The sequence below is a fragment of the Centroberyx affinis genome, unplaced genomic scaffold (assembly GCF_046629955.1).
Source record: "Centroberyx affinis isolate AG114_WGS23_722 - 3 ecotype Tasmania unplaced genomic scaffold, CSIRO-AGI_Caff_v1 ptg000864l_1, whole genome shotgun sequence".
Classification (NCBI taxonomy): Eukaryota; Metazoa; Chordata; class Actinopteri; order Beryciformes; family Berycidae; genus Centroberyx; species Centroberyx affinis.
The window spans coordinates 45,703-68,867 of record NW_027279458.1 but is presented as its reverse complement, the minus strand read 5'-3'; the positions used below and the strand labels follow the sequence as shown (position 1 = coordinate 68,867).

The 23,165-nt window shown below is 42.0% G+C and overlaps 1 pseudogene; it reads right to left on the bottom strand.

The window, feature by feature from the left end:
• Nucleotides 1–23,165, bottom strand: part of LOC139645449 (interleukin-1 receptor accessory protein-like 1-B) — a 116,844-nt pseudogene that overhangs the window by 56,944 nt on the left and 36,735 nt on the right.

Genomic DNA, 23,165 nt, shown 5'->3' with positions numbered 1-23,165 from the left:
CCTTCATCAGAAACTTATTTGTTGGTGTGGATATTGTTTTTCTTCCAGCCTACGCGGCATAAAATTCTGTCACCTGGACCCGCATGCAAAAATAATTATATACCCGGAAGCCCAGAGTAGCTACTGTAGGATGATGGTGTGTATAGGGCAACAGTTCTTAAAGGATAACACAACATAAAACACCCTAAAATAAATTATTAAATTTTTTTTTCTAAAACACTTAAAACTTAAACCAGTAGAAGAAATCGTAGAAGACGCAGAGAGACCAATTTCTCCACTGACAGCAGCCTCAATAGACCAGAATGCAACGCAGCCTAGACACACACAGCTTAGACACACTTAGTTCACAAACTGGTTGGTAAATTAGCTATTTATATGCTCATACACACACCTTTAACTGAAAGCAGTAAGTTCACACCTCTTGTCTAGGCGTTGTCAAAAGTGACTCTGGGAAATGTAGGAAATCACTAACTGAAGTAGAAATAGATGACACAGGTTGAGGGGAAAGTGGGTACATCAAAAAAGTAAATCACAAATAACTCTTTGAATGCGTCTCAAACATCACAGATAGATGATATCTAACAGTATCCGAGAGTGAATGTTCCCTTTAAGTAAAGCATTCGTGTGGAAGCCTGAAAGTGAATGCCCAAGAAATTCTCCGCTTAGCAAAGAGACTCAGACACCACCTCCTCCTTGTTGTCCCCTCTCCGCTGCAATTTCAGAAAACTCGCCGCGGTGTCGTAATGTCAAGTGTCAACGGGTGAAGTGTGATATCCAGAGGAGGGAGGTGGCGGGAAAGGCTTTGAGTTTTAACAAGCCATCCGGATCGCGGGGGAGCTTGCCGGGCATTCCCAAAATGGACACGAGGAACAAGCGGCGCGGCGGCCCTGGATGCAATCTAACACGAATTAGAATGTCAGGATAGGTAGAGGAGTAAGTGACATGCAGCTCCACATAGGAAACATCATTATGAGGGATCACATCGGCAAAGGCTGTAGAGAAGCAGGCTTGTGACTGGAGGTTTGCTGGTTTGAATCCCTGGAAAAGGTTGGAATCATCTGGACAAATTTATTTATTATTATCACTCTTTATCACTGTGTTTATATCACTTTACTTATCATTTTACACTAAACTAAGCTAGAATAATGCTTAAATGCTGTGATGAGTACTTAGCAGTTTTATCTACATTTCGCAAAAGCGACAAAAGCACTTATGTGATGTATTTTAGTCAACAGGTAGACACAGAGCTGCAGATTTTGTATATGATCTTTTTTGTTCCTCTCCATTGTCATTTTTGTGTAAATGTTCATGCACTCAGCTAAATGAATCACTCCGTTGTCAAAGTGTTTAGCGTTTACAAATCATATCCATTAGTAGTCAACACTTGAAACGGACATACTATTTGTACTGCACTTAGTCTGCTTGGCCACACTGCAGTCAATTACTCTGCGTCTGCACAGCACAGAGTGAAAGCAATGTGCTCTAAACTGTCAAACTGAATTGCAGACCCAAACTGTATCTCATTTGTCCCACGGAGAAGGCAGTGGGAAGACGCGTGACAGGGGAAAGCCCACCTAGGGCCGAGAGGAGCGTTCACACCACACGTTTTAATCAAGCGATTTGTATCAAATCAATTAGAACTGAGGAACCTCGTCCATTAGGAGACAAAAAGTGAGTGGGGCAAAGAGGAAAAGTAGGTGTTGATTAATTGGGCTCTTCCATTTACAGCTCCCTCTGTTCTCCCCTTTCATCCCCGGAGTTGCACAACAGGAGCTTGGAAAGTGTCTCTCCACGTCCTTCTTTTCCCCCACTGCTCTCGCTTTCTCTCTCTCTCTCACCTGCCTAATTAACTGTCAACCGAAGCCATTTACGTTTCCATATTTTATGAGGGAATGAATATTAAAATTGCTCCAAAAAATTCCCCACCCAGAAAGGAAATACGGCGTTTGACTAGGCTGTCTGCGAGTGACAAGAGCATGCTACCCCAACACTGAGAGTAAGTGACAGCGACTTGTACAGGCAGAGCATCAAACGGGCGTTCATACATTATGGATACAGACCTGGTGACTCTGTATAGCATATCAATGGGAGCAGGGGTGGAGGGAGGGGCATCAAAAAACACAGGGCTCATATCAATCCCCATGCATTGAGGATCAAAATCCACAGATAGTGAAATATCTACAGACAAGATCGCTTGAGTTATATCACTGAGGAGCACATGATCTGTATCATATTAGAAAACCTTGGGGCTCATTAGATCAAATTTCAGTGTGATAGGTAAGAGGATGATGACAAGATCTTGTGCCACTCACTAAAGGCTGATGCTACTGATCAATATATGGTGCTGCTACATCTTGAAATGTGACTTAATGAGTCTGGAAACCTCTGAAAATGTGTGAAAATCACTGAGGTAAAAGCTATCTTTAACAAAACACATAGTAGAATAACAAAACAATCACAAAACAACGGAGGCAGCGCAGGTCTTTACTTTGGTGTCTGACCATTATTGCCTCTTCTCCGAGCTATCAGGTAATGGATTCTGAAAATCACCATCATCTGCCGCGAAACATTTAATCAGATGAAAAAAGGCAGAGAGGGCTTTTATCCATCATCAATTTAAAGCTACAATGATTTGCGGCTATTTTCTGATTGCCACCTTTTACCTCGGCGAGCCGGTTGTGTTCATCACCCATGACAAATTTACTTCAAAGGAAGCCTCCATCATGACCCATTTTCCCTTCTACCCACAGCTGAGCTTTTGCCCAATAAGGCACAAAGCGGGAATTTTCCCATGAGCCCCCTGTGCATGGAAAGCTGGTAAGGCACACGAAAGACGATCGCTTCCAGCCTGCCACACGAGGCAGAATCGGAGGCAATCATCTGAAGTAATGCTAACATCACATATTTGAAGATAATGAGCGGGGAGCTTATGTATGGTTTCTCGGTGGTGCCAATTCCACTCATTACCCAGCTGAACAAATACAGGCTGCATCCATGTTGCTGAGATAACTAAGATAGATGTTATGAGGGTAAATATAATGAAGCTCTGAGAGCCACTCCACAAGATAGGAGGGGGGAAAAAAGAGGAGTGGACATGGTTTTCATACTGACCAAGTCATTTTCTTTTTCATCCACTGTGACATACATAACTCATCATGGTGCAAACTCAAGGTCCGATTACAAAAGCACAAAAGAAAATTCAACCTCACACTTTTTTTTAGGTACTTTGAATACAAATTTAACAAAATCAACATTTAAAATGCAAAACAGTGCAGAAACAAACAAGACTTATAGTAGAGTACTAGATTTCAAGCCTGATCTGATATTTACACCAAATATATACAGAATGCAGGGAACTGACATATAGCGCTCATAACAAAGCCACAGTGAAGTGGAACAGGACCCACTTTGAGGGATTTGGCATTCATGGACTAATCTGGGAGTCTGAAGCGATGCCATTGTGACGAACAAGCATATGCCACAAGTATGTCACAGCACGCTCCGCACACTGACAGGAAAAAGAAGTGGGCCGCGTATGAAACCGAAACATGTTTCCTTACCTATCGCCATCTCCATGATGCTGACTTGGCTTTCCGAGGGGAACAGGATTTTCGGAGGCTTGTCTGTCAGGGGAGCTGTGAAAAGACAAGAGAAAAGGAAGAGCACATTTATTTATTTTTTTCCCCCCATGGACAGTGGGCGTATGATTTATTCATTAACCACCACAATAAAGGCTGCATTAAGGAGGGATAAACATATTGAAATCTAATATTTAGAGAGTGGGGAGAGAGAGAAAGAGATGAATTACAACTCATAGAATTATCCAGCCAAAGCTTCAAACATCAATATGTGCACTTTCAAACTGGCAACCGTTTCAGTACTTAATGCCTTCAATACCTTGTGGAATGAGCATGTCAGTGATTATGATAAGTGTGCCATGAAACAAACGTGGACTGCAATATTAAAAAATGTGTATAGCAGGGTAAATGTATGCTTTAAGGTAAAATCACTCTCAGCTGCAGGGGGGATGGGAAGGTTAAGAGCGGCTTCAGAGGATGTTTAAGCTATTTTCAGCTGTGTGCAGCTAACACGATTGAAAAATGCGAGTATCTTCACATGTCATGAATGTACCCAGCATATTACCGCAGAACAAAAGACTGCTACACACATATACATATATATACAGTATATATACTATATATATCATGGCTGACAAAAATGGAGGACAGCACCTAGTAGAAATAGCAGCATTTTGTGTTATCAAAGTCTATGTCAGGATAAAATAAATCCCACTAAGTTGTTATAATTGTTTTTTTCAGTCCTGACTCAAATGGGTAAATGACTTTCATATGCATACATTTGGGTTGAGTATGCCATATTACTCTCCTGGTAGATATTCCAAGTGATGACTAATGATTGAAACATGCACACACTTTTGAAATAAAAAAAACAAAACAATAAAAAACACATTTGAGCGATGGGATAAAAAAGATTGAGACGGCAGCCACAAGTGAGTCACTGATTCGCGAGTGAGTCACCGTTTCATAAGAGCAGACTTGCCGTCCCGACTCCCTTTTCGAAATACACCAACCCCAATTAGGCAGCTGCTGAGTAACAAAAGATCTGCACTTAGAGGCTCCTCATTATAATGATTCCCTAATTGGTTCTAGTCTTCAAAGTGGCATCAGAGAGGCTTTCCATCTCCGCACACTGGGAGCTACTCCGAGGGGCGGGGCTTGGGGACAAGTGACTTGTACTTTGATTGGAGCGCGGAACGCTGAGCTGTCACTGTACAAGTGAGCTGAATTCTAGTGAGAGGAGTAATAGAATGGAGAGAGGTTTTCCAAGTGCACACTGAATGGTTTCCCCCATATTGTCAGAGTAAGGCACCCTCTGGCAGCCATATGAGGTCCTCAGCTCTTAACAATGGCTGCAAACAGCTGATTAGGTTTTTAAATGTACAACTTGGCCATCTCAACAGACTCTCCCCCAGCAAAATCTGGACAATTTAAAGCCAATTTCCTGCATTTTTATAATTGATTTGCATGATTTATGTCCATCTGAACTGTAGAAAAAATGAAATGGTCCTTCTATTGCCGTGATCACAACAGCCAAGTTATTATGTCAAAATTAGATATTCTGTTCCAAGGAACTGACTAAGCATGGCTGGATTTACAGACACAGCTGTAAATAAAAAAACACGAATAGAGGATTTTTTCAGAAACTATTTCATTATGATATATAGCCCCATAAGCAACACTTTCTATGAAAGCCATGTCTAGTGCACTATAAGCATGTTCATTACGTGCTATAATGCACTTATTAGGCATTACAAACCGTATTATAAATGTTAATAATTATGCATGACACCTAATAACGGGGCTTATTGTGTATTATAAGTTGCTGACATAATATATTGCAAGTTCAGGGTTCATAATGCTTTATAACACCAATGCCAAAGTGACTAAAAAACAAAGACACTTGGAAAACTGTAAGGGGAAAAGGAAAAGTGTGGTGAGTTTTAACAGGTATGAGATTGGTTTGGATAAAAATACATGTTTCTATTTTCATCTGGTTAGGGTCTGTGTGTGTGTGTGTATGCATGTGTCATTCTCTAAGGTTTTCAATATGTGGAATAGTTCTTGATAGTAGCCAAAGTGAATTCAAATGTTGACTGTATTAACATCAGGGATGGAGATCATCCAGGAGACAGGAGACTGAATGTTCAGATTATTAAAATATGCATGAAAAACACATGGAAATTTATGACATCACTGCATGTCATTTATTCTGCATAGATGAATACAAACAAATAGCCTAAGTGGCTAATGCATAGGCTAATAAGGCCAAACAAACAACTGCAGTAGCCTATAATTCCTGCATCTGATGCTCAGGGCCTTGTGGGAAACCTCAGGCCAAAAGCGATGTTTAATTCAACAGATTAATAAAATGCCACAAGAGTTATTATTGATATCCAAAAGCTTGTGCAGTAGCTCACAATAATATGAAACATAAACCTTCAAAAGTGCCTAACTTTTTCAACATGAATGTGAAAATGTTTGTTAGACAGATGCTTTATTATATGCCAACTTGGGCACCGGCAACTTTAACGAGCAGCGAAACGAGCCATAAAGTTGTGGACGCTCATTTATTTAACATTCATGACTTTCTTTTTGCTGTTAAGATGTGAAGCTCCTGAACAAAGGCAGTTCTTTTGCTGCTCAGCCTCTCCAGGCTGCTGTTACTGAGTGTCTGCATCTTTCACAGTCGGCCCTGGTTTGGTGAGTCTACGAAACTAATCAGTATCTCCTGTTAAGAAAGGTGTCTAACTGTACACAGCCTGCACACAAAGTGTTACTGTAATATTCTCCTAAAGCAACATTGTGACATTTTCAGTCAAGGATGCAACTTTCCCTCACTGGTGTCCAGTCCCTCATGATAATGAAAAAAATCTTCCATCTTACAGTGACATTGTTGTGATTTCTAATCATTTGACAAACGAGACGATAACATGGTCTCAAAGAAAGGAGCGTGCAATTTGTTGAGAGAGTGGGCTGGAAGCAGGAAAAATGCCTATGTGAGCTCATTAATTACAAATTCAAAAGAGAAGCACAGCGAATTATCCTTCTCCCTGAGCCTGGCGTGTTCCAACGCTCTGTAAAGAAATCTCATTACCTTAATTACCTTTTTCTTGATGAAATATGCTTAGATTATTTTGTTTCATTATGACATGAAAAGAAAACCGAGTTTTTGCACCCTGATGATTTGTCTTACACAAGACAATGCCGAATCTGAAAGGAGAGAAAATGGTGCACCGGCAGTGCATGTATTTATAGTAACATGAAAAGAGAACTCGTGGAGACAAACATCAAACATGGAGCCATGGCTCCTTGGATGTGATATCAGAGTGAGTTTGAAAAATATACATTATATATTGGCAAAAATGATAAAGCACAGAAAGAACTGAGGAATTAATTCCATGTCTTCAGCCTGATTAATGACAGCAAATAGGTTCAAATCAGTTTCAATTCACTAGAATTTTACATCCAGATTTAAAGTTGCACTACACAATTTTGAATGTTGGTGGCCCCAAAATGGTGGCAAGAGGTAACTGTTTGACAATTAAGGACACAGCACACTCATGTACCAACCCGGCTGCTCTGTGATGCTTTATACCAAAGGAAACCAAAGAAACGAGAGGCAAAAGCTCTAATGTTGGTGAGTCCAGTTTTCTCTTGACGGAGCGCTGCTCACTGCTGTTTACGAGACAGTTTCTATTTCACTCTTAAGATTTAGATTCCTCATTTCCTGCGCAGATAGGATTTCCCGCCGGTCTCTATATCCGAAAACAGAATTTCATTTGGGCAAATTGGGTGAATCTGCAGGGTCTCAATTACGGCGGACAGGACGCTATTCTCTGTTGCGGCCGCTCTTTGCGATTTAGGCTGATAAGACGGTGTGTTCTTACATAAAAATCTTGCCTAGCGCAGCTTTAAGCTTTAGAGGAATTATTGAGAATGAAGGCGCTCTCGTTCATGTGTGAATTCGATTTGCGGTTTGAACCGAGTGAACTGAAGGTGAATTCATATTCCCAGCCTTGGAGGGTAATCAAGGTTTCTGGTACAGACTGTAATAGGGCCGCAGAACATTAAGGTTGAATTTCGGGATGTATGGAGTCAGTTTAAAGTGGCGAGGGCGGCGGAGTTAGAAAAATCAGTGAAACTCGCTTCCCTGGGTGGAAAATATCACCCTTCATCCAAATCAAGGCCACGCTGTTGATATGGCTCAATCAGTAGCGTGGGATTGCACCATGCTGGAAGGCATGCAAACACACACAGTCACATGTACACACACACACACACACACACAGATTTGAGATGCATTAGTTAAGCTGCCTGGTCTTCACACACTACAAAACCGTAATTCTTTGGTAGCTTATTACATGAGTGGAGTGTGCAGGCTTTTCCTCTGTGGAGCTAAACGCATATCCAGCCCTGACCTGCTTCCCTGCACACACACACACACACATACACACACACACACACACACGGACATGCATAACCAGTCACATGCATGAACACATTCACACACACACACACATTCCTGCACACATACACGCACTAAAAAAGCCTGAGGTTGGTATCAGCTGGGGAAAAAAATCTTTAAAGTGTCCCTTACGGACTCTCTGATCTCCTTTCGCTGTGATCACATGATGATGGATGGGGAGATGAAGTAATGAAAGAGAAAAAAGACCTCGTTCTTTCCCATTAACTCCACCGTCCCCCTCCTCCCTCCAACTCGATCTGTCTGTTGCTCTCTCTGTATGTCTTTGTCGGTCTGTCCGTCTGTTTCTCTCTCTCTCGCAGAGAATGGAGATGAAAAAGGAGGGGGAGGGAGAGAGAGAGAGAGAGAGAGCGAGAGAGAGAGGGGTTGTGGTTCTCTCTGTTCACACCTCATTAAAGACCACTTCACCAGACATAGATTAAGAGGAGTAGTGTGTGTGTGTGCGTGTGTGTGTGTGTGTGTGTGTGTGTGTGTGTGTGTGTGTGAAGTCGTTAAAAGGAGATGCGCTCTCAGTTCCATGGGAGAAAAGAGATGAAAGCAACTGAGTTTTAGAGCAATTTGAGAGGCAAACCTTTTTGTTCTTACACACTTTTTTTTTTTAGCATTGTGAGTGTGATTGTAGGATTTACCCACAAAAACTTCGGTAACTTTTTGTTTTCTTAAATGTCAATCACAATCAGTTTGCAAAGCTGCAAGTTTAATAAAATGCTAATGTACACATGGATAAAGAACATTTTTGCATATCCAAATAACACTGTGAACTTAGAAACCAGTGGCGAAGAGTGAAATATCATAATGGCCTGAACAAAATATTTTAAGATCAAATCTGTGTGTACAAATATTTGATCAATGGGAGCAGATTGAAACATCATTTGTATAATGCAGCACCATTACTGATGCTGTTTCCCGCATGATGAAAGTTTGATTAACTGTCGGACGTTTCTTGCAGATAACTTCACACTGTCTGAATAAAGATGTCAAGTTTTCAGATAAAATAACTCATTTTTTTTGTATCTATTATCCAACATCACAGTGCGATGAAGGAAGATGTGTCCCACAGGTTTTCAATAGCTGAGTGAATGGGGAAATTTATGAATCAAATTCTATTTCATCAAGTGAATCAAAGAGAGGGACTTTTTAAAGTTTCATACATTAATGAGTTTAACAAATGATTTAATTGCATTGTCAGCGCAGCCCTATATTTAAAAAAAAGGCATCAGCTGGCCTTGCTGCAAACATCAGGCAGTTAAACCCCTTTCATATATGCAGCCTTTTTCATAAATATTACATTTCTGTTTAGCTATGAATGAGATTCAGAATTGTGGAAAATCAGCTCGGATTTTCCGGGCTGAAACCTGGTAACATTTCTGATGTGAGAAAAAAAAAGCCATTACATTAACAGACCGAGCATGCAGGACTTTAGGACTTGAATATGTTGGATTTGTTGGCAAGAATGTGTTCAAACTGGACCGGTGCCGAAGGGAGCTCCTCCGCACTGGGCAGGGGAAGGAATTTGTCAGGGACTGTTAAAGTTTTGAAAAAGTAACTAGCCTTCTTCGGGCAGAGGGAATAAATAGGCCAAGATCCCAGAAAAGTAGTAAATTGAAATCTTAAGTCACTTTGTCAAATTTATTTTCTGCTGATAGATAATATAACGCATCACCTCATATGTTAAAGCCATCTTCATCTTAGTACTGGTTGACTATGAAATGGCTAAGAAAACTGTGTGAAACATTAGCAACACTTAAGTCAATTGCTGGAACTCTTTTTTATATAGTACTTATTTTTGCACATTACATTTGTACATTTTAGACTTATATTGTGCTGTTACATCTTGTAAGATGTAAGCACATTGAGTGTTTGAATGGTTGTCATCAAGCACTGGGTGTTATTGTGAACTTACAATTCTTTTGCAAGGATTAATAAACAGGTTAATAGACTGGAATAATGGCATTGTAAATTCAAATGAATGCGACTTCAGTCAAAGTCAAAGTGCTTTCATTACTACACAACGAAACTGGTGGAATTTGTCTTCAGCGCAGCAGATCGACTGTACACAAACAGCCCAGATTAGAGTCAAAAGATATAGGTCAGTGTTCGTACGTCATGAGATCAATGTAACTTTTATTGCCTGTGAGGGTGGATTGTGGGAATGAAAGTCAAAGCGATTTCATAATTCTTACTGCTGTGGCAAAGAGAGTGTTATTTTAGCGGGAGGACCTCGCGGCTATTGCCCCGAAACATCAGCCTGAGGGCAGCGGTAGAAGCGGAGCGGAGCCAGGATACACTACAGTCTCTGATGATCTTCTTAGCCCTCCTGCAGACCCAGATGGAGCGGATGACATTTAACTGGGACCAGACAAAAACGCCAAACTTCAAAAGACATAATATAGACTTGATCCGCTGGCTTCTGAAGCCCTGTGTTGTAGCCACTGGCAAAATGTGACACTGGTTCAAGTTGGTATACAAGGCAGTGCTTGGATACTTTGCTAGTAGAAATCTGATAGAGGGCACATCATCTATCTATCTATCTATCTATCTATCTATCTATCTATCCATCCAGACTATTCAGAGAAGAATTATGTGTTTTGAACAGTTACTATAAAAACAGGATTTTGGGTGATGTAGGTTTGGGTGTGCTCTTTAGTAAATGTCCTTTTGGGGCTTTCAGATTATATCCGGATTTTGTATCAGCTTGTTAGCTAGCTAACTATAGTAACTGGTCAGCTAACCATCACTGTCTTGTTGTAAACATATCTGATTTCTATCTCTATCTGATATCTTTTATTTGTCCTTTGTACTTTTGCTTTATCTACACTGCGAAAAATGTCCATCTTAGCAAGTCATTTAGTCTCATGTTCAGTCTGAAACATTCTGTCAATGGGGAAAATAAATGGGGTTAAATCCACTTTTTTTCACTTGTTTTAGGAATTGTCACTGATTTCTGATAATATCTTGAAACAAGGCAGAATAAGTCTGATCACCTCACGAGGAAATGACACTTCAGAAAAGTCTTCAGAAGATTATTGAAACAACTTGATTTGAAGTGGAAATAAGTGAAATTATCTTACCCTATTGGCAGATTTTTACTTGTTTTCAGAAAAATAAGATTTCAAGTCCAAGTACCAGACTAAATGACTTGTTAAATTGGATATTCTGGAGTGTGAAAGATCCATGTTTACCCTCGCTAGGATGCTTCTCATTGAAAATGAGATGCACTTGGGCACGCTGAGCAAAAAACAGCGGCCTTTGAAAGCACCGAAAATAATATTGGAAAAATGAGCCCTAAAGAAATCATATTGCAAAACTCACTCAGGATACTTGTTGAAAAATACCAATGTGGAAACCCTGCAGGAGCAGAACATAATAAAGGTATATTTCCTCATTGAAAAAGGTGTTGTTTTAGAAGATCCATCAAAAGAATTGAATATGAGAGGACTCATGGGATAGGCCAATACTTTCCAGGGAAGTCACATAAATCATAACTGCAGGCATTGGGAATAGTTGAAGTGTCTTCACTCTCCAGTGAATGGTTTGGTTTCTTTAGAGAAAAAACACACACTCCACATAATTACTCACAGTGGTATGTAGTGAGACTTCTGTTCCAACATGAGATATCCTGCTTTACTTTACTTTAACACAATGACTGCCAGCATATGACTCATTATGGATATATATTATTATGGAAAATATTACGTATATAAGTTTTGAGCTGTCGAAGGCATTTGCATTGCAAATTGAAATTTTCAGTGTAATCATATGTATTTTTCAAATAGTGGCCATTAGGTAACATGAGGTTTTCCTAAATGGATATATGACATTGTAATGTAATAAGTGTTCTTCTTCGACCTCTCTCTGTGTTACCTCTCTCTATGTTTTTAAAACCAAGAACCACTATGGAAATAAATGTTAGACTTTATGTGCTATCCTTGAAGTTTGAGATGAGTTTTGAGATGTATATTTTATTGTTTTTAGATCTAAATTATAACATTGTCTGAGAAGTTTAACAACAAAAAAACCCCAAGGCAAGGTCAGTTCTTCATGCCAAAGAATCACAGTTCATATCAGTTTGTGGGCCACAGCCATAGTGCAGTAGGAGTATTAGCTACTGTGCTTCCTGCAGGCATGGTAGATGTAACATCCAGTGGCAGACTTAGCAATGAATAACATGTAAATGAGTGCAACCACATTCCCTGTCAGAGGAAGAGAGGAACAAAAAGGGAAGATTACTGTTGTCTGTGACAGAGCATGATGCTCACTGTCCCAATTTGTACCCTCGCCATAGTGTACACACACACACACACACACACACGCACAGTCTCCTCCCTGCCTCTCACTGATGTAACGGATTAGTCAGAACAAAATACTACATACTGCAGTGTGCTGCAGTTCTCCACTACAAGTGGAAGACAAAAAATCAACATATAGGTAGAACAGCTTCAAGTGTTGATGTTTCCACTCTTGCCTACTTCCTCGTCTGCATCTCTCTCTCTCTCTCTCTTAGTAACTCACCCTCCCGGGGTATTTTAGTCCAGGCGCCCCGTCCCCTTCCCCTGTCGTCAAGTGAATAACACGTTTCTGTGGCGCGTGGCCCCCGCTGAGGAAACAGGTGAGTAATGAGCGCGGGCCTCTCTAATTAACAAGCAACTCTTTCTCAGCCACGCATGATTAGTCGTGCACGATCCCGGGGACTGTGTTTGCGGTGATGGCCCCCTGCTTAAATAGCATTCGGGAGACGGGGGTGGGGTGGGGGGGTAGCAGCACGGGTCATTGTTTGGGCATGATGATGCTTGGTTATGGAGATGAGAAACGGAAGGAGGAGGGTGGGGAGGGTTGACATGTGCACATGCAATCTGCTGATAGCTCCCTTGCTGATTAGCACCCTGTCAAACCCACCAGGCTCGCACCGCCGCCAATCATTTCAATCAACGGGGGGCGAGTAAACATTTAGCTATTAAATTAGCCAAATTCTGCCATTTTATTTGGTTTGCTCTAAAGTTCCTGGTTCAAAAAGGAGCAAATTGAAACTGAACATGATCGCTGATAGAGGAGAGGGAGTCGGCAGCGAAGTGACTCAAACATCAGATGTTTTAACATTTAAAATAGCCCGTGGCTATTTGGAGAACCCAACGGCAACAGGGGGCGGGGGGTGTTGTGCTGTGACTCTTGCGACAAGATAACTTAGGCTGTGTGTCCACCGGGGATCTTATTTTAAAACTCTGGTGTCTTTTTGTCATTGTTTTCAATAGAAAGGATACAGTGTGGCGCCTCCCGACAGCCAGCAGTGCATGTTTTTAGCAATTACAGCACAGAGCGCTAGAAGTGAAGAATATTTCAATTTTTAGCACAAGATTGCAGATGGGTTTGACTGGTCGCATAGCAACAGCAGCAGCCATGACGGCGCTTCCTCCATGTTTACTGTATACTGGTTAAAAAAAAGAGATGCCGGCTGGACACGGGGCCTCGCTGGGGTCATAAATCATAAGACACTGTATGCATACATGACAGCCGGCAGAGCGCTGTCCTTTACAGCGTCAGACATCAATTGCGGGAACATGTGACTTTTGGCTGAGGCTGAAATGCCAGCCGGCCTTCAAGGATGATGACAAGACGACGACGGTAAGGATGAACTCTGATCTGTGCTAAGGTTATTACGTATTCTGTATGATTACTGTCATTTAGATGAAATCAAACATTTTCATATGGAATTGATCCTTTCCTGTCTTGGTACCGAGAGATGTAGGCTGAGGACAACCACAGACCAAAACACACACACACACACACACACACACAATGCCCTATATTGGGACAAGAAATCCATTTTTACCTTATAGTGATGAAGTTTCTGGCGGAAAATGCTGAATGATAATTAACTGGTCGGCATGATTTACCTGCTCTGAACGATCATTACGCCGTCTTCTTCTTCTTCTTCTTGATTCTCCATCGTAACTGTCGCAGCCTTTAAACATCCTAATAGCTGCTCTTTAGTCTCTGGTGTGAAAGTAGACTCAGAGCGAAAATAGAGACAGCCGGGCCCGGGCTCGGAAGCGCTAAACTGTGTTAACATGGAGGGTTCTGGTTTCGCGCTGCCTACTAAACACAGTAAAATTCTGTAAAGCTTTTTTTTTTTTTCCCCCTCTGCTGGGGGAACTGTATCCCTGCGGTATAAAAACAACAGAAAACCAAGTGGATTAAAGAAAGGGAGAGAGTGGGAATTCTTGAAGGGGTTAGTGTAAAGAATCGTCAACTTATCGGATGAATTTACAAGAGGCGAGGATAATAATATGGCAGCGTAATGTGAATATAACATTGTGCGCAAAGCGGTTCCAATTCGCTGTGAATATGCTCCAGAGCCTAATACAGATGCAAGCATTTTCTGAGAAGTAGAGGAGAGGGAAAAAAAATGTACTATTGATTCACACGCTTTCCTCCATATACTGCGTTCTCAGCATGCATTGCTCGAAATGACGGCGTTTGTCTTAACCTTAAATCTAACCCCCACTCCCCCCGACAGGCAATACTTATGTACTTCCCTGTAATTAAAAAGTGAATTAATCTTCGGCATCGACTGTCATAAATTCCCCCATTTTTTCCCAGAGCCCGCTTTCCCGTTCCCCCTCAATAAATATATTCAGAGCGATCGATAGGTGTATAACTATGTATACATCAGAGGGACCGCTGTGGGAATCAGCTTGGCGGGTTGCCTTTGCTACCGCTACACTTCCCGCGTTGCCCGAGTCGTCCTCCAAAATGGCCGCCTCGGGTTCTATAAGAGGACTTGGCTGCCGTTGAGGTGATGGTGGGAGCAACGCGCGTGGGAGGAGTGTTTCAGAGGAGGGCTGTTTAGCCGGAGTTTGAGAAAGAGTTAAAGGAACAACACGGCAAAAATAGACTCTCAGGGTAGAAGCGCAACAGAGGAGAGGAAAAGAGAGAGGAGGAAAAAAAAAAACACCACTAATGTGACAAGTTCTGCTTACTTGAACATTTGAAATAAAGTGAAAGAAAGTTGCAATTAGGCAGATGTGTAAACCAAGACTGTGTGCTGTAATTAATCATGATTGCCTTAATTACACTTTGTTTTTGCCATAATGAGGCCTAAAAAAGAGACAAACAGCAGAGGAAAATATAGAAAATGAAGGCTCTTGTGCCAAATGACACTCCGCAGCCTCACAGTTTCTATACTGAGATTGCATTGCTGTGGATATTAAAAATGCCAATCTTCTCCCCGCGGCAAATAAGTTCTCTCTCATTCCAGCTACTCCAGCATAGTGAATTATTTCTCTGGTCTGTCTGTAAAAACTTGTCTTTTAAGTCCATTATTTCCCTATTTTCCATAAGCAGCAAAGCCATGTCTGATACAATCTTTTAATTAAGATTTTAAAAAGTTGCTTCCTACAGCTCCAAAAATTGTTTTTTTTTTCTTTTATGAGTGTTGCGGCGTGCGTCCCAAGGTCAAATTATAATATCTTTGTTTAGCTTGGCAGATCACTCATCTTGCAGATTGTTCTTCTGCAGTAAATACTTTTTTTATTCAGTACTTACCTTGCACTGCCAGAGATTCACATTAAACAGACAATATACTGAGGATCCCTGTAACCCACTAATGGGAATTGTTTACAGGGACGGTGCTTCCACAAAGTTGTTATCAACCAAATCCTATAATCATAACTTTGATTACAGATACAAGCTTGGCAGAGCTCGATTTTTAAACTAACTGCCTGTGTTACGACTCGGTTTAAACATGAGACGCTGTGCTCCTATCATCTCAGTGTCTAATTGGTCAACTCCTTTCACCTTAACTCTTATATCCATTCCACAGCCCTGTTAAAGTAATGATGGGGGTAATTACACATTTAGGAATCATAAGGAATAATTAAGAGTCACAGGGTTTATTTTGTTACTTTGGAACAACCAGGACTGTCTATCATGGATGACAAACTGAACCCTGACTCCTAAACTCAACTTTAAATTAAATCAAATCAAAAAAAAAAAGAAAGAATATTAGATTTACTGGCATGAACGAAATGTTTAGATGTTACCAAAGCATATTTCCCATGAAATGATTGATTAGAATATATTAGTGTTACAATACTATTACTACTACAGCTACTGCTACTAATAACTATTTGAAACTTGCTTTTTTATATAAAACATTATGAAATTCCTCACAATTAAGAGAAACAAAGACACAGTGACAATATTACATAAGAAAGGAAGAAGACGATTGAAAGAATAAAGACAACCTTTAGGATGGGGTTGGGATATGGATCCTGGTTAAGCTAAAATGAATACATTCACTCCATACTGAATATAATACATGTTAAAGGTGTTATGGAGCACAGAGCACACAGCTACAAAGTTAATGTAATATTGTAGGTCTTATGCAACTAGTAGTTTCAGCTAAGCTATCTGTTCCAACAGCTGAAACATTTTCACAGTACACATACAAGAGAGGGGATGAAGTAACAGAAACACCATGTAAAAAAGGACTAAATCACAACTACAAAGGCTCCTATAGAAGGCATTCATATTATGCTCAATGCCAATTAGCAGTATGTCAGCTTTGCAAGTTGTCTACTTTAATGAGTTTAAAAAAAACTCATGAAACAGTCATGAACTCATGGAATAACCACTTTAATGAGTTTGAAAAAAAAACGTATGAAACACTCATGAACTCATTAAACACTCATGAAAGCAACACGAGGCAACTACTGGAGTTCCAAAGATTAAAAAAAAAATAAAAATAGCGCTCAAATTGCAGGTGCATCAGTCATAAAAAACTCAAAATCACTTCATGTGGCACGGATAGAAGTCTTGCAAATCATGAAAATGCATGCCAAACACAGACAAGCTGCATCATGTAACAGGATAGTCGCTAAACACCACAAAACTGCGGTCTCAAAAATGACCTGAGAATTGAATCAACGCCTCTGTGACACAGTCTCAACAACAAACTGTACGACATAAACACCAGCTTCACAAAGCTGGTGTTTATGGCAGGGCTGCCATTTGGAAACTGCTTGCATCCAAGGTCAATGCACAAAGATACATAACCTGGTGTTAGGAGCACAAAACTGGAACAATGGAACAAAGTAAAATGATCTTTCACCTTTCTCCTACATCCAGACAGGTTTACATTTAGAGGAAGACAAAGGATTCCTTCAAGCCACAAAGTCTATTGCCAACTGTTTAACACAGTGGTGGATCTGTAATGGCATGGGCCGCCATCTATTGGGAGTCATTAGGTGTGATGATCACTCTGCATGGTCGTATAGCAGCCGAGGGTAATCAGGCTATTTTACAGGACCAGGTTCCCTCATGATGTTGCCATATTCCAAGATGATTATGTGTCTGAGTGGTTTCATGAACACCAGGATGAATTCAAACGCCTTCCATGGTCTCCCCATTCACCTAATCTAAATATTACCAAACCATTTTAGGAAGTTGTGGCGCGTAGAGTTCAAAGTAGATTTCCACCTCCTTCAAGCCTCTTTTCCAGAACTTCCAGGACTGAATGCTGAAGGCATAAGGTGGCCTCACTCCTGATTAGATACATATTACGTATGTGTTTTTGGGTTGTATTGCCCACCCCCTCTATATTGGTAACCATTGCATAAAAACCGTAATACCCTTGGGGCGTTCTTCACTGTGATTATGGATACAATGGCGATGCTACAAGTTGCAGGCGAGAATTATTGCCACAACAGACCAGCCAGTAGCTCCCTATTATTTGGGAGGTTGTAACAATCCCCGTTCCTCTGCAGGCCACTCTTACCAAATACAACCAAATTGGGCTTGTACAAACATGTTTTCCCTCACAACCTTCCTGTGAAGCGAACCGGGTTGATTAAATATTGGCGTTTGACTTTTAGCACTGCGAGATTTGTTTGCTGGTGCCTGAAATGATTTTAGGCAATGTTTTTGGCACCGAGCGCAGTGCTCAAACAGCCCTTGGAATGCACATTCAGTATAGCACAAACCCTCTGAATTATTCATCAAAGCTGCCTCCAACATACCTCTGGAAAAAATATGATTAAACCAGCGAGCTTAAGCACTTCCATAAACAAGAATATGATCGTCTTTAATAATAAAAAGCTCTCAAATGGATGTTACATAAGCCAAACAGAAATCCTTGGCCGGGCGAGCAATGAGGCGGGGTTGCATTTCAGAGGTGGCGTGCCACCACCGGGGCTTTCTGAGGAGCCTCCAAAACCCGCTGGCCATCGGTCCCCCAGCAGGTCCTCAGCCTTGTTATCGGCCTCGTTATTCAATTCTTCTCTCCGCTGCACCGAGTCTGTACAGCTGTACTCTAGTTAACCAAAACCCTGCCTGCACCTCAAGGGCTGCTCTCTGACTGAACCTCTGCTCTGACCTAATAACACCATAATATTCTTATGCAGGATGACTAATAAAGCTCATTGATTCCTTCTGATCTATGCAGTGATAGCCGAGTAGATAGCATCTCTCTCTCTGACACACATGCACACACACCAGCTCCCTCTCTCTCTCTCTGGATCCCCCTCTCCCTCATTACAAATACACACATCTGACCTTCTGTGTTGCCCTCTGGCTAAGGACCAGCATATGAATGCGGACTGTCGTTGACATTCTCCCGCATCATCATCACAAGTTCAAAATGACACTGTGACCCCGCGGGCATATGATCCAGGTCAAGTGACATCACAAGGAGCGTGATCCTGGGATAATAGCTGGTTTAACTCCTGTACATTGCTAGTGCACAATGTATAGCAGTGCTGCTGTCATTGGCTGTCAGAGAGGGCTCAAATAACTCTTTAACCTCCTTGGAGTACCAAAAAATACCAGAAAGTTAAAGGAAAATTACACCCTCAGATACACTTATGCTGTTAGATATCATCAATCTGTGATGTTCAGTGCATTCCAGGAGTTATTTTGATAAGTGTTGTAATTTACTTTTTGGGTGTACCCACTTTCTCTCAACCTGCCTCGTCCCCTTCTACTTCAGTTAGCGATTTCCCACGTTTCCCAAAATGACTACAGACATCCCCCAAAGAAAGAGCATGGAGTTGTTGTGTTCAGCTATGGCTAATATGTGTGGGTGGAGAGAGCAATGGTGATAGCAAGAGCAAGAGAGTGAGACTTTTTCAAGTCGAGAAAAAGCGAGTGTTGCCCCTTACTCAAAATGCAACATGCCTTGTGGCTGCATTGCATTCTTGTCTATTGAGGCTGCTGTCAGTGGAGGAATTGGTTTCTCTGCTCCTTCTACAATGGATTTCTCCCAGTATGACTGTTGAACATCGGAGCAAAAGGGAGAGTCTAGAAAGAAGCCCTTGCTCTTTGATTGTGAGGGACGTTTACCGTTGAAGTGTTAGATAGCTGGAAATTTTATCAAACTCGATTGTAGCTGCATTGGAAATATCTAGATGTGATGTCACGTTGTTTATGTATCAGCAGGAATAAGAACCATACATCACCAAACAACAAAATGGGTCCAGAAATATAAGGCACAATTACTGCTTTTTAACAGGGTTCAGGTGTTTTAGAGTGCATTTTTCCTTTAAGTAAATCATAGTCAAGTGTCTGTAAGTCATTTTAGTATACTTTTCTGTGATTGACAAGTGCTCTGACTCGATATGAATGCTGATACAGTAAAACCCACTCATCTGGCACTCCAAGCTATCACTCCTAACAACCCCTCCACCCCACCCCAACCCCCCCGGGATGCTCTACAGGCACGAGCCTGGTTCATTCTCTGCGAGCGCTCATGCCAAACACGCATTACAACTGTGGCCTTTAGTGCAGATCTACGAAACGCCCCTCCCTGCTCTCCCCCTCCCAACTTCTGCCTCTCAACCCTCTGCCAGTGACCGCCTGGTTAAGCCCCCGCCACCAGCCGCTAAGTGGCCCCTTGTGTGGGTCAATAACGCCTCAGGCCCCCTTACACACAGCTTCTACCCTCTTCTACACCCCCCTCCAAAACAAACACACTTTTTTGACTTGAAAATAAAACAATTGGCATCACATTCTCTCCCCAAACTCACTCCTTGAACCGGCCAGCCCCCTATTACAAACTAACTGTGTCTATTTCAGTTGAACTGTGTTCCAAGCCTCCTCCTCCTCCTCCTCAGCCCGTTGCCAGTGGCCTGCTTAATTCCTGAGGGCGGTTGTTGCCATTTCTGTGCCCAGAGTGCACTGCACAGTGGCCCCCTATTGCAGAGCTATGAACCCGCCTCCCCCCCGCCTTGCACCCCTCTTCCCTCCCTGCCGACCCCCCCCCCTCTTCTTCCTTCCTCTCAACCCCTCTGCCAGTGGCCCTGCAAATCTCCGGAGGCGGGCAGTGCCAAACGCTCCAGCTGTTTAAACAGGTCAGCGGTTGGTGCCGGGTGCCAGCAGGGGTAGTGCTGCCATCGCGGCGGCCTACATCGCTGGTTTCTACTAACCCCTCCGCCCCCTGAACCCCCACACCCCCCCAAGGGAACTGCGATGTTCAACTGTACTGGTGTTCAGCTGAGAGAGGTTGGATTTACACACATTTCATCGCCTCGACCCTTTTTTGTTTCCGGCTATTGTATTGGGCACCGCTCTGCTGAAAAAAAACAAACCCAAACCAAACAAACATGGGTTTTAATGTTTGATGAAAAGATCAGAGTTGTGTCACATAGGCGTGAAAAAATACACTCATTTAAGCTGGCAGCGTAAAAACACTGCGTGTGCAAAATATTATGTAGGACTGCCTGCTCTTTCCATGAAATAGAACGATCAGGTAAATCCAGGTGAAAGCTGCGGTCCCATGTTAATTTCACCTTTTAAATCCGCTACAGTCAAGAAGGGGAAATGTAGGCAGATGAAGGGAAGGAGAGAGGTTTGTGCATGATGTTTGAAGTAATAATTTGCAGTATTTTCATATAAATACATTTCCGTTTTGCCACTATTTCCTGCAACCTACATTTATTCTTCTTTCCGTTCCATTTAGCTCAGGATGTTTGCATTGACTGTGTGTGTAAGTGTGTGTGTGAGTGTGCTAGGGTGAAGGTGAATTGTGAAATGGAGATGGGGGAATCGTGCCATAATGTGTTACATTTCTGTGTCGCCTTAGCATGCTCTGTATTATTTTCATTATTGAATGAACGTAGTACTGGTGCAGCATTGATGAATGTTAACCATAAAGGAGACAGAATAGTGAAAAACATCCAATCCACCAAGTATATATAGAATCAGTCCATTGAGATGCCCACTAATCTCCTTCAGTTCGCCAGTCCTCTCATTGTAGCACTGAGTAATAGTCCCCCATTAAAGTAGACCTGATGCCCCCAGAGGCTCCAATCCTTCTTTTAAACGCACTTTATCAAAAAGAGACTGTTGCATGAAACACATAAAAAAAACAAAAAAAACATAGGATTTAAGCCTGCAGAATAGGTGGGAGATAAATAAAACTATGGACACCCAGGGTATTTTGCACAAATATAATGAGCAGAGTGGTGACAGATAAACAGTTTTCTTTTTCAACATTTTCCTGTCAATATATGGCCTGCCAGAGAAAACGCATACAGTAAACATGTCATCCCCAAGGAATGATGCTGTATCCCCTGTGGGCCATTCAGTGATAATAATTAAAACTTCCATTGCGTGGGAGAAACAAATTCTTTAACTTCTGTGGGAGGAGCTTAAAGTTCTTTATCAGAAACTTCTTTCTCACTCGCTCAAAGTTTTCAGTCAAGTGGATTACATGGTCCTCTATGGGTTGAGAAAATTCCCCAACCTCTTGGTCTTATGAAACCGTTACAAAGCCCAGTGGATAATGTCAAAATTGCATGGTGGTCAATCTGAAAACAGGGCTGTTAGCTCCTGAAAAGCTGACAGTTGACATTTTGGAGATACAAGATATTCACCTGACAGCGCGGAAATGCTGGATGCATCACTCACCCATGTTTCTTCCACTTGCCCAATGTCACTGTGGGGGCCAGTTAGTGCTAATGATGGGCCTGCCGCTGCCTTGCATGCAATGTAAGGGACAGTTCATTGAAATTACAATCTAATTTAGGCGTGCTCCAGATCTGTCACACAGGGCTGAGACATATTAAATCTAGCTCTGTTAGCCCACGACTCCATGTGAGCTGAATATGAATAAAACGGGTTTGAAGTACAGTAGTGATTCTTCATTGAGTATATGAGGGTGGTTTCTCTCTCTCTCTCTCCCTCTCTCATATCTCTGCATGTGGCAAACACAGTTCGCCCACAGACGCAGCTGACCAGCCACCCCTTTCCCCCTCCTGGGCCCGAAGCCGCTCGCCCACAGACGATCTACATCAAACTTAATTTTGGGAGTTCAGATGATCAAGCAGTACGAGAGTGGGATCTTGGCGGAGCTGACCCGTGTGATGAGGCTTACCGCTGAGCCCAGCGGCTAGTGACAACGGCATGGGCAATCGCCACAGCAGGCCGTGCGTGTGTTTGTGTGAGTACAAGTGTATGTTTTGTGAGTTTGGCCAAAACTTGACCGGATACTTTCATCATCGTTGAGCTTGTCGGTCTCAGTCTCTTTCAGGCCAGAGTGTAATATCAGGTTTCACCACGGTAATCAATCCGCTGCCTACGGATCCCATCCGGCCCACATATCCGGTAATGATCACTCATGGTGGGCGGTGACGGCAGCCTCAGCCTGGGTGCAGGCCTTTAATTGGCTGCTGTAGCTGTCAAGGAGGACGGGGACCTTTTGATTTGGCCAGACTGTTACACAGTGAACCTTAATTGGCCGTTGGGTGCAGACAAAAGACAAGGGAAACACATTACTTCAAGTGTTGCTCATGCATGAGGCATCTTAATTCATTACGAGGACAACGTAATCTAAAATGCCATTAAACTCAAAATGCCATTAAACTTTAAAATGCATTAGGAGCTGATTGTGTTACGAGGCTCTTAAGTACTCATCACTAAGGCCTATATATGTATTTTGCTTATAGCAATATAAATAATTGTGTTTAAATTATAATAACTAAGCAGAATGGAAAGGAGCGGGAAAAAAAATGAAGTAATGGAAGAAGAAACAGGATGGCAGACTGAGATAGAGTAAACAGCTAATGCAAAACTTTGCCCATGGCAAAGCACAGCCAAGTCTCTTCCAA